General features: G+C 36.9%; 1 long non-coding RNA gene across 1 annotated transcript; it reads left to right on the forward strand.

Moving 5' to 3' along the window:
• The first annotated feature begins 1,418 nt into the window (after window positions 1-1,418).
• Window positions 1,419-10,349, forward strand: LOC137651528 (uncharacterized). Its single transcript, XR_011046105.1, has 2 exons — window positions 1,419-2,043; window positions 9,895-10,349. It is a non-coding gene; the product is annotated as an uncharacterized lncRNA (long non-coding RNA).
• The last annotated feature ends 1,965 nt before the right edge of the window (window positions 10,350-12,314 follow it).

Consider the following 12,314-nt stretch of genomic DNA (forward strand, 5'->3'; position numbering starts at 1 on the left):
GTAGCATATTGATAACCATTTATTATACGATATGTATTCTTGTCTTAGTGTGTGTGTGTGTGTGTGTGTGTGTGTGTGTGTGTGTGTGTGTGTGTGTGTGTGTGTGTGTGTAGATTGCCTTACCTTATGTAAGACACGAGGTAAGGCAATCTACACACACACACACACACACCCACACACACACACACAAAGACAAGAATACATATCGTATAATAAATACACTTAATCGATTGTTGTTTGATTTATGCAAAATAACTGTATTCATATGTGAAATTTTCATTCAAGTATTAGGCATTCCATGTATATGCTCATACTTTACTAAAAGTCTTGGGGGGGGGGAGATGTAAGATTATAATGTAAGTATATGTTCTCCCTACGTATAAAGGGAACTATTCTCGACTCGAGCATAGCATGCTATTGCTGATACAACCGACTCCCGAGTCAGTCGACAACAATGTTGCCAGATGGAGGGAAATTTCCCAGTTTTAGGGAAATCTAGGGTGCAAAAGGGAAAAGGAGAAAAAAACTTCAAAATCAATAGAAAAACCCGAAAATTCTGCTAGAAGGTTTCATATCATATGAAAAGCAGGATAGATGGTAAAAAAAAAAAATGGGAGAAGCCGTGAAATCTAAAACTAAAAGTCACAAGATTGGTTCTGTTAATAAGGGTTCTGAGTCTGAACAGTATGGTACTAAGGAAGCTTTTAATCCGACCCAAAGAATTTCTATCAGACAAATCACTTGAAAACAACCGAATCAGTCTTCATGTTAGAGCTGATTTCACTATTTACCTGGAATTTTCTCCTCAAAGAAAATATGTGTTAGAGGCATGTATGCGTTCAACACATTACACACTCCTGTTTGTTATTGATTTCTTTAAATTGGATTGCTCTATGCAAAGGAAAACTTACAGATATCCATCGTGCTATGATTTCAGAATAATGCCGACTCATATCAGGCGCGTGGCTGCTGATGTATTTTATGAAAAAATTAAGATCAAATAAAAAATAATTTCACCTTCAATAACCGTTTTTCTTTAGTTTTCTTCAGTGTGAAGCAAGAAAAATAATATTTAATAAAAAGCAAGGGTGGATATTTTAGAGAATACCATATATAGAATTATGAAAAAAATGGTCTTCAAAGACGTATCATATACAATATTTCTTTTAGTAAATTTTGTATCTAGTTATATATATATATATATATATATATATATATATATATATATATATATATATATATATATATATATATATATATATATATATATATATATATATATATATATATATATATATATATATATCTTACAGAACAGGGAAATTTTGCTTAAAAACGGGAATTTTTGAAGACCAGAACAGGGAAATGTAGTGTAACCCATCTATGATCTGGCAACACTGCAGTCAGTCTGTGCCAGGATCTCGTAAAAGACACACCCATTCGTATTATACTCCTCATCGAACACTGTACCTTATTGCCTCCTTTAATCCTAAAAATCTACAAGGCTCGATCACAAGATCTTGATCGAGCATAGTCGGTGTCTCGAGGTCTAAAATGCATGTTCTTTTCAACATCAATTTAGCCGTGTAGTCAAGAGCGGTGCACCGTTGCCATAACGCGGTTATCTCACATTCTTAAGTATTCACTTTAGTCATATTCATATCTGCTATTTTCAAGATAAGCGTTCGATTAAAACGTCAAGACACAATGTCCAAAGATATTGTGAAACTGGTTATTGCTTCGTTTCTTGAATTCTGTTCTATTTCTAATTCAAAACACAACCTAGCAACTTTACAGGATAGATGCCAAGAGGGATCTTCTAATTTGCTGCCTTAATAGATGCTACATAGCCTTTTCCTCGCGAAATAAAGCTCGAGTTACATTTCACTCTAGAGTGATCACAGGAGGTTGTATTATAAAATTGTCAGTGCAGATCCAAGCAGATGAGCAACCGTGGAGTTTGTGGTGATTGGGGCTGTGGAGATTTGTTTGATTGGTATGATGACATTAGTTGCTGCTATGACCTGTGCTGCGAAACTTCAGGTAAGAACATTTCATCATTGTTAAGATCGTGGACTAGCTTTTATAATAAAGGCGGGTTTACACGGCCGAGCAGCTTGTCGAGCCCGGTTGTCGAGCCTACTTATAGACAGGGTTGCCAGTTTGGCCTTTTTTCCGGCCCAAAAAAAAACTCAAAATTGACCTTTTGTATTTAGATAGGTTGGCCTTTAGTAATATGAAAAAAGCCGGCCCTTAAATACTATATTTTTGACCTTTTTCTATTAATGGGTTGACCTTTTAAAGCCTCTGTTGATTAGAAATTGACCTTTTCTCATTTAGAAAACCTGGCAACCCTGCTTATAGAACGGCTCGAAGATCTTTCAGACAGTACATAGAACCTCAGTGTGCCTCGTGCTAAAACAACGTCAACATGTCTCTCGACCAGGACGATTTGATAGCCATTGCTTTAGCAGTGGCACTATGAAGGAAAAAAAAAAAAGATCAAAGTGGACGAAGGATTGGCTACTAAAAAGAGATTTTCACACACCAACTTGCTTATTGCTTTAAAATTAAGGCTTTAAAATTAGTTCTTTCAATATTTCATGCAGAGCCGCTATTCCTTTGTTTCTGGCTACTTTATTGGAATAGTCTTTTGATTTAACTTTCCATAAAGCTGGATGAGCCCGATATGTATGTATGAAATCAAAGTACGACTTCCTTCTCATTCTTGCTCTCATTAATGGCAGCTATTATTCATTTCTTTGATGATGTTTCCTCTAGCAGGTTTGAAACTTTGCATAACAACTGAGGTTCGATGCTCGACACCCGTTCACACGTTCACACCGCTCGTCAAACAATGTAGCTCCGCCCACAAAAGTCAAGAAGAGCCTGACTTTCATCGAGCCGTTCGGCGAGCGCGCTCGACAACCAAATATCCCGTTTACACGCTCGAACATCAATTCAAACACAGGGTTGTTGAGCCAGGCTCGACGAGCTGCTCGCCCGTGTAAACCCCGCTGTAGACCAACAGCCTATTGATTTTGTTGCTAGACTGTGTATTAATTACGAAATAATAGTAGGCTACGCGGGATGCTAATCTTATATTTAATAAAAACATTTATATAAGTATATTTAACCTCCTAGAGTTTAGAAAAAAATTCTAATATCTAAATACTTCTACTAACGGTGATGATAATAAGGTTGATAATAATAAGTAATAGTAATGATTATTGTCATTATTAGGCTTATCCTCACTATTATTATTATTATTATTATTATTATTATTATTATTATTATTATTATTATTGTTGTTGTTGTTGTTGATGTTTTGGTGTTACCCAGGTGAGTGTTCACTAAAAATTTAGATATTGAAAAGCATGTTCTCTCACTTTGGAAATGTAAATAGAAACACAAAGGTTTGTAGATATTTGAATCAACAAGCGGGTCTCACCTTGAGCGTTTATCAGGAAAATCTTGGATGTGCCTATAATTATTCGACCTATGGGTCGATCGATTTGGTTTCACACAGACCTCAAAAATTAATCATCATCTTACCCAGGATATTGGTTTTAATCTGTCCTAATGGAAAGAAAGGGATAAATAATTGGCCATTATGATTATTGATTAACATTTACAAAAAGTGGCTACAGTGAAGAACACAATTTCCTATTGTTAAAACTAGATACGTTGACAGCTTAACTCAAATTCCTATAAATTCTTAAATGTATATTCATCCTGCAACTCCAGTGGTTATCGGATAAGTCTCAATGCTTGTTTCAGATAGCAGACAGCAGACGTATTAACATTGCAATGATATAATTTTGAGATCATTACAGTAACTTTCGGAAATGAAAACTAAACTTTTTCCAAAAAAAAAAAGTATTTTCATCGCAACTTTAGTTCAAATAATGTGATGAAACATAACACAAACGTCATAAGTAAGGCATAATCATTAAATTTAAATTCAATATAATGTTTGTTGCAATTTAACTGAACCATAATTTGAGGTTATTTAAGATTTACGAAGAGATAGTTTACTAGAAAAAAACTTTGAAACCGCATTGTCCTTTGTCATAATGACTACTAAGATTGCTTTCATTTCCTGCATTTACTCCTAGGCCGTTTCACCTTCCCGTGTTTCCATATCATTCATTTATGCTATTCCACTTTATTTATTTGCTTGTTTTCTTTCTTCAATGGGCTATTTTTCCCTGTTGGAACCTTTGGGCTTATATCATCCTGGTATCCCAACTAGGGTTGTAGCTTTGTCAGATAAAGCTAGTACAAATAATAGGCTTGAAAAGTGACATTAGGCCAGCAGGTTCTCCGTCTGCCCCGACAGTTTGGGGACACACTAGAAAGAAAGATAGATTTACATTGTAGTAAATTTCACCCATTAACGAAAGTAGCCAAAACTTCTCGATACACTAGAAGGCATTTCTTCCTCATTTGTTCATGACTTCAGCAGAACACACGTATGTAGCTAAACTGTCCGGCTACCGCTGTGGGTACTTGTCAGTGGTAAATTTAAACCACCTGGGTTGGAGGCGCTCACATACCCATTAAGAGACAAGCCTTTAAATGGCAGTCGAGATATTCAGATGTTCTCTATCCAACTCTTATGTAAAACAACATAATTTTTAGACCTATAAGTATTTTTCATTCTTCATTAATACTTTCTTGGGTATGTGCATTTACTGTCTCATATAGATACAGGGTGACACAAAAAAAAAACGGTCACCACCAAAAAACGAATAACTTCCAAAATTTTATTTAGATCAACACAAAACTTTAGCTGCATTAGGGCAAGCCTGTGTAGCAGACATCTCCAAAGTTTCAAGTCTGTACAAAATAAACTCTTTGTTTCACTGGCTCTCCAAAATGTGCTCCAAATGAGCTCCCTGGCGCTGCAGGAACATTTGGATCTGGCGGGCAAAGTTCTCGATGACCCTCCCGCATTCCTCCCTTGGGATCACTCTTATTGCTGCTGTGATTGCTACCTTCAGATCAGGGATAGTCTGGGGGTTGTTTCCATAAACCCTGTCCTTAAGGTATCCCCAGAGGTAAAAATCTGTGGGTTTCAGGTCAGGGTCACACCTGCGGCTGATTAGTCAGTCAGGGAAACACTGCAGTAGCCATGCCAATGATTCGTTTGAAGTGTAGTGGGTGGCACCATCCTGCTGGAACCCCTGTAGGACCTTGACGAATCCTCTCCATCGACCAAGTGCTGTCCAGAACTTGCCAAGCACCTGGACATATCGCTCGGTGTTGATTGTCACAGACCGCTCGTTGTCCTCCTCGAACCAGAATGGTCCAATGATGCCATGTTTGGAGATGGCGACCCAGGCAGTCCACTTCACCGAGTGTAATGGCCTTTGCAGACAGTGCTTAGGGGGTGTTTTACCCCAGAAGATATTGTTCTTCGAGTTCACGTGACCTGACAACAGAAAATGTGCCTCGTCCGAAAACCAGACATTGTCAAGGAAGTCTGGCACAGCGTCAATCTTGGCGCAAAACCACTGGCACATGATCACTCGCTTCCTCATGTCGTCAGGTGTAAGCTTGTGTTTAATCTGTATTCTGTAAGGATACAGGTGGAGATCTGCGTTCAAAATTCTCTGCATGGACTCCAGATTGATTCCAAGCTCCTGACTTCGCCATCGCACAGACTTGCTTGGGCTGTGGACAACAGAGTCTGATTGCAGCAATGTTGTGATGTGTCCTTGATGATTTCGGTCGTCCAGAGTGTGATTGTCTGTTAGTATCTTTACAATTGAGGTTATGCACAGTCCCATGGGTTCTGAGCTTGTTGACCCATCTGTAGATCATTGAGTGGACAGGAAATTCTTGACATCTGAACCGTTCTTTGAATTGCAATTGAGCTGCGTGGATAGACTTCAACCGAAAATATGCCTGAACTATAAATGTCTTTTCCTCAGTAGTCCATGGCATTTTGAAGGTCGAATTTGGTAGACTCTTAGAACATTAATTTTTCTTGATAAATTTGAAAAATAAAAGGAATTGATTATTTATTTCAAAAGTTATTCAAGTTTAGGTGATGACCGGTTTTTTTTTTTTTTTTGTGTCACCCTGTACATATGTAAACAAAACAGGATATTTTTCTGATTCATCAATTTCCATTGCCTGGTCTTGCCTGGCTCTAGCTTGAGTGTTGAGTGGAGATTACTCTTATATTAATAAAATAACAGGATATAACAGAAAAATCATGCAAATGATACAAGACTCAAATTTGGCACACTTGTTCTGTTAGTCATACTAATCAAATATGGCTGATTGGCCAATTGAAAATTCAGGATGGCGGCCAATTTACAAGATGGCAGCCAGATTAGCTGCCCAAAGTTTACGTTTTGCTTATAAGTATTTATAATTGTCAGAGGTGCATGATCCTGATATGCATTTTCATGTTTTCAAGCGTACTAAAGTAGATTTTAATGTTTATAAAGCAAAAGGACATGTTTTTCAAGATTTTATTTTTTGTAAAACAACATAATTTTTAGACCTATAAGTATTTTTCATTCTTCATTAATACTTTCTCGGGTATGTGCATTTACTGTCTCATATATAGATATATACGTAAACAAAACAGGATAGTTTTCCTTTCTTTTTCTCTGTCTACAGGTCTAACCATTACCTTTATGGTAGGTTAAGAATGTTTTTTTTTGGGGGGGTGGGTGACCCATAGGTCTACCTTCTGATTCATCAATTGCCATTGCCTGGTCTTGCCTGGCTCTAGCTTGGGTGGAGATTACTCTTGTAGTAATAGAATAACAGAAGAATAATAGGATATGACAGAAAAATCATGCAAATGATGATACAAGACTCAAATTTGGCACACATGTTCTGCAAGTCATACTAATCAAATATGGCTGATTGACCAATTCAAAATTTAGGATGGCGGCCAATTTTCAAGATGGCAGCCAGATTAGCTGCTATAAGTTTATGCTTTGCTTATAAGTATTTATAAATGTCAGAGATGCATGATCTTGATATGCACTTTCAAGCATACTAGAGTAGATTTTAATTTATAAAGCAAAAGGACATGTTTTTCAAGATTTTATTTTTTGTAAAACAGTAACATATTTTTCAAGATGTTACTGTTTTTACAAGATGGCCACCAGTGTGTCCATTTTTCATTTAGTAAACTTTGCACCACAATATTCAAACATGCAGCAGCAAAGTGATGTGCAGGAGACTGATGACTATAAGCAATTTCATCTTTCATTGCATCCTTTTTTACAGGAACACTTTGTCAGCTCCCAATAGCTTGCTGTAATAGGGGATTAGTGTTGTCCAACATATCTGCCACGTCTCTCCTTTCTGTAACCACCCCTATTCAGCAAGACTGCTAGTGTCTGGATTGTAGATGGTTGTTGTTGTTTGGCCCTAGATGTTCCCTGCCTGATAGACCAAACGCTTTGCAGGTTCGCCGGGGGCAGCCTGTGTTGGTGGAATTGGGTTGCATGGCCTCTGCTTATGAACAAAAATATCTAGTCTTGTTTCATTCACACTAACAGCTGCGTTTGATCTTTCGTACATGAGGGCAATGATTCTCTCCAGCCTCTGTAGGTCAAGATCAGGAATCAGTGTCGGATGCTGGCTGAGATTAGTGAATGTTTAAGAATCATCATAAAATACTTTCCAAGTCTGCATGCAGATTTTTCCTCTTCCCTTGGAAAGCGGACACGACAATAAATCCAGTGACCGCATGAAAGTATGGGACCCCTTTAGCTTTCACAAGCCATATTAGCATAGTCACAAAATGTCTTTTGAAGAACATGGAGGTATTCCATTACAGACCCAACTCCGGCTGAAATGATAGTTACACATCACTTGTGGGGCAAAGAACAGTTCAAACAACTCAAGGAAGGACTAGAGAGTGAAAGAGACAGTCCTTTCTATCATTCAATCAAGAAAAAAGATGACTGTGAGTAACTCTCACAACTGTTCATCTCCTGCCAGAGGAGGCAGTGTGACTTGCAAGAATTCTTCAAGCACAACAATCAGTCACACCCTCCATCTCTCAATAACAGTGGCTAGCTTCATGCATGTTAGAATTCACAGTTTGTTGTATTTATTGAAGTTCAAGTGAACATCCCAGACAGAGAACCAAAGGTAAATGTAACCATCATCGATGGATCAGCTTTTATCAATGTCTTGCTTCCACAATCTTCAAAGATATTTAATGGTCATGCTAAAAAAAGACTTCAACCCAAAATTGGAATACTATGGAACCAGGTACAATTGGCGTGTGAACGTATTTGGCAAAGCTTCTTTATTGATGCAAGCAACAAGACTCAGCTGTTTCACTTCCTTGCGGAGAAGCAGAGTCCACAATCACAGCCATCGTTCCAAAAGTAGATGTCATTAGCAACACAGTGAAGTCTCTGAATTTAGTGTCCCCATGTTGTCATGAGGAAGGTGACACTCAAATATTTGGGCAGGGAGGCAATGACAGATGGGAGAAAGTCTATCATCATAAAGGTCAATGACATGGATGTGCTATTCATACCAATATCCGTGCTGCCTTCCCTACAGGAAATATTTCTTAAGAAAATGTGGATTGCTTTGGCGAAGGAGACAAGATTTGGTGGATTCCAGTCCATGAGGTAGTTTCTGCAATAGGGCTTGAGTGAGCTAGAGGGACCCCATACTTTCATGTGTTCACTGGATATGACGTCATGTCTGCCTTCCATGGGAAAGGGAAGTCGTCTCTATGACATATTTGCAATGTATTTAATGATGTTTCCAAAACATTTACAAATCTCAATCAACATCCAACATTGATTCCTGATATTGACATGCAGAAGCTGAAGAGATTCGTTATCTTCATAAATAACAGATCAGTGCAGCTGTTAGTGTGGATGAGGCAAGACTAGACAACTTTAACCATAACCATGCAACTCAATTCTACCAACACAGGTAGCCCTCAGAGAACACGCAAAACATGTAAACATGGAATCATCTCTGGCCAGGTAATCATCTTCAATCCAGACTCGAGCAGTTCTCTTGAATGGGGCTGGGTACAGAAAGGAGAGACATGGCGAATATGTTGGACAACACCGGCCCCTATTGCAGCTAGATGTCAGGAACTGACAAATTGTTGTTGTAAGAAAGACTGCAAAGGAAGATACAAGTGCTTACAGTCAGCACTTACCTGCACATCACTTTGCAGCTGCGTACGTGAACTTTACCAGCTGAAAAACCAGTTGCATGGTTTAAACAATGTGGTGCAAAACTTACGAAATGAAAAGCGGACAATCTTGTGGACATCTTAAAATAAATAAATAAAAAGTAAAATCTTGAAAAATGTATGTCACTTTGCTTTATGAACAATAAAATCTTGAAAAATTTGCCATTTTTCTTTATAGATATTAAAATCTACTTTAGTAAGCTTGAAAACAGAAATGCATATCTGTTATAGATCATGCAACTGGTACAACAACAAATACAGTACCTCTAAGCAAAACATAAACTTCAGGCTACTAATTTGGCCGAAATCTTGGATTTTCATTGGCCTAGCAGCCATATTTGATTATCATGACTCAGAGAACAAGTGTTTCAAATTGTATGCTCGTATCATCATTTGCATGATTCCTCTAAAAAAAATCTGTTATCTGTTCGATTATTGGGCACACATCACATGTGCAGTATATAAAGGAGTCTCTAGGATACTGCATTGTAATGTAGTATCTTGTCCCTTGCCTTTGCCACTCATCTAATCCGAATTGCGAAACATGCCAACACACTTGAAACAATTACTGTACTTTATTTATTTCTATTTAATTCTATGCCACTGAGATTTATTAACTTTAATGTGATTTATTTTCAAAATATGAAAAATAGTCTCAAAATATTTGTTATTTTCTCTTACAGATGATCTGTGTCCGAGTCAGCAAAGGAGAAACTCGAGAGAAAAGGAGGAAAACGAAAGAGAGAGTTCAAATAATGGCGAAGAAAATGCAGACACCAATGCTTCCACCGGAAATGTGATAATAACATAGCCTGGGAAGTGATCATCCATTTGGCACAGTTCAATGATCATTAAAATACGTTGGCTACAATCCCATAAACGACTCTGAAGATTTACTCTACTGCACTGAAGCTGAAAACCTCACCGGGAAGCTACTTCTAGTCTTCACCATTTAACCAAAATTATTCGTAAAACGCAGGAATGTCAGTCGGAAACATTGACATTTTCATCGTTATTGTGCGCGATTTTCAAATTCATTGTAAACATTAAATTCCTACTTTTAAACGTCCCACATGGTTTTATATTTTTTTTTTCAAAAATTTGCTATTTGGTTTTTAGAATATATTATGAAATTTCATACTAATATTACTTTCCCTCTTATTTCTGTACATGTATATCTTTGAAAAGTAATTCTCTAATGATTTGTGTAAAGTTGATGAAAATTGGTGGGTACTTGAAGAAAAATCTAAGAACTCTAAGCATTATTTCGGAATCAAGTTATTTTCAATTTTTATTCTTTATCCCTTATTCTCCTTAAGGGTAAGGGACTGGCCAGACAGTGCTACATTGGATCCTTATCTCTAGTTACGGCTCATTTTCCTTTTGCCTACCCATCCCCCGAATAGTACGGCCTATTCTTTACATATTCTCTTCTGTCCTCATACACCTGACAACACTGAGATTACCAAACAATTCTTTTTCATTCAGGGGATTAACTACTGCACTGTAATTGTACAGTGGTTATTTTCCTCTTGGTAAGGTAGGAGAGACTCTTTAGCTACAGTAAGCAGCTCTTCTAGGAGAAGGATACTCCAAAATCAAACCATTGTTCTCTAGTCTTGGATTGTGTCATAGCCTCTGTACCATGGTCTTCCACTGTCTTGGAGTAGAGATACCTAGCTTGAAGGTACACTCGGGCACACTATTCTATCATATTTCTCTTCCTCTTGTTTTTTTTTTCATAGTTCATATACGAAATATTAATTTCAATGTTGTTACTGTTATCTAGATATTCTATTTTAACTGTTCATTACTTCTATTGTAGTTTATTCAGTTCCGTATTTCCTTTCCTCACTACGCTATTTTCCCTGATGAAGTCCTTGGGCTTATAGCATCCTGCTGTTTCAACTATGGTTGTAGGTTAGCAAATAATAATAATAATAATGTGTAGTTATGTCCAAACTTCCCTCTAATAATCATCTACTGAATACTTTCTGACTCTCATTTATTTTTCCTTTATTACACCCCACGTCTCAATAATAGCATACAACTGTTTCATAATCTTTATTCTCATCATGAATTCCCATTCTACTCCGTTAACGTCTCCATAATTCCTAGCATATGCTCCATTTATTTCATTTCGCTTTCCTTTAGCTCATGTTAGGACTACTGTCTTTAACCTCCTTTTTCTGAGTAGGCTACCATTCTCCTTAGAGCTTACATTTCTCAACTGTTTCTACCCTTCCCTTTCAAATCACTCATTTAGTCTTTCTAACTAATTTTTTCTAGTTATATTACTAAAACCGCAGACTTCTGAAGATTGGTGCTAAGAGTAAATTTCCTTAGTTATTCCATACTGTAGCAGTTGCTTACGGCTCTCTGCTTTATGTTTGTTCGTGCGGTGAAGCAATGTTCTCAGCATAATATATCAATTCTTTTATTCTAATACTTCTAAGGGTTATTGTCTTCTCACAATAAGTAGTGATTTTGTCTGTTACAATATAACATAATTTTGTTCCAAAAATTTTACTCTGTCGTTTATTTTCTTCTAACCAAATTTCCTCTTTAGGATGTATCCGACAGGAATGTTAATTGAAGCTTTAACTTTGCTTTACCTTTCTCGTTTAGTTTATATATCAATTTGGTATCATCTTTACTTGGCATTTCATTCAATACTATAATAGTTCTTGAAGCAAAACTTATCAAAAAATTCTACAGCATCTCCAAACGATAGTAGGCTATAGGTGGAGGTCCCTAAGTAATTTTTATTGTCAATTACAGCATTTAGTGATATAAAGTGATCTGCTGTTAATCTAGGCTACTCTATCCCTCTACATTGAAATCATCCAATCTTGTCATTAATGTCATTCTTAATTTTTATCATGCTTAGTTTCTCAAACATCTCACTTTGTTCGCAATTAAGTCCTCTTCTGTTGTCATTGTCTAATCTGCTCCCTTTAGGCTTACTCACTGATAATATTTCTAATTTATCCCATTCATATGGTATATCTATTGTCTCATATTTTGTTTATAATATCTTTTACGCTATTCATCCTGTCTTGGCCTATGTTTTTCGTAATTTCATTTCTTATCTGCCCCTTGT

Source organism: Palaemon carinicauda, chromosome 1 (assembly GCF_036898095.1).
Source record: "Palaemon carinicauda isolate YSFRI2023 chromosome 1, ASM3689809v2, whole genome shotgun sequence".
NCBI lineage: Eukaryota > Metazoa > Arthropoda > Malacostraca > Decapoda > Palaemonidae > Palaemon > Palaemon carinicauda.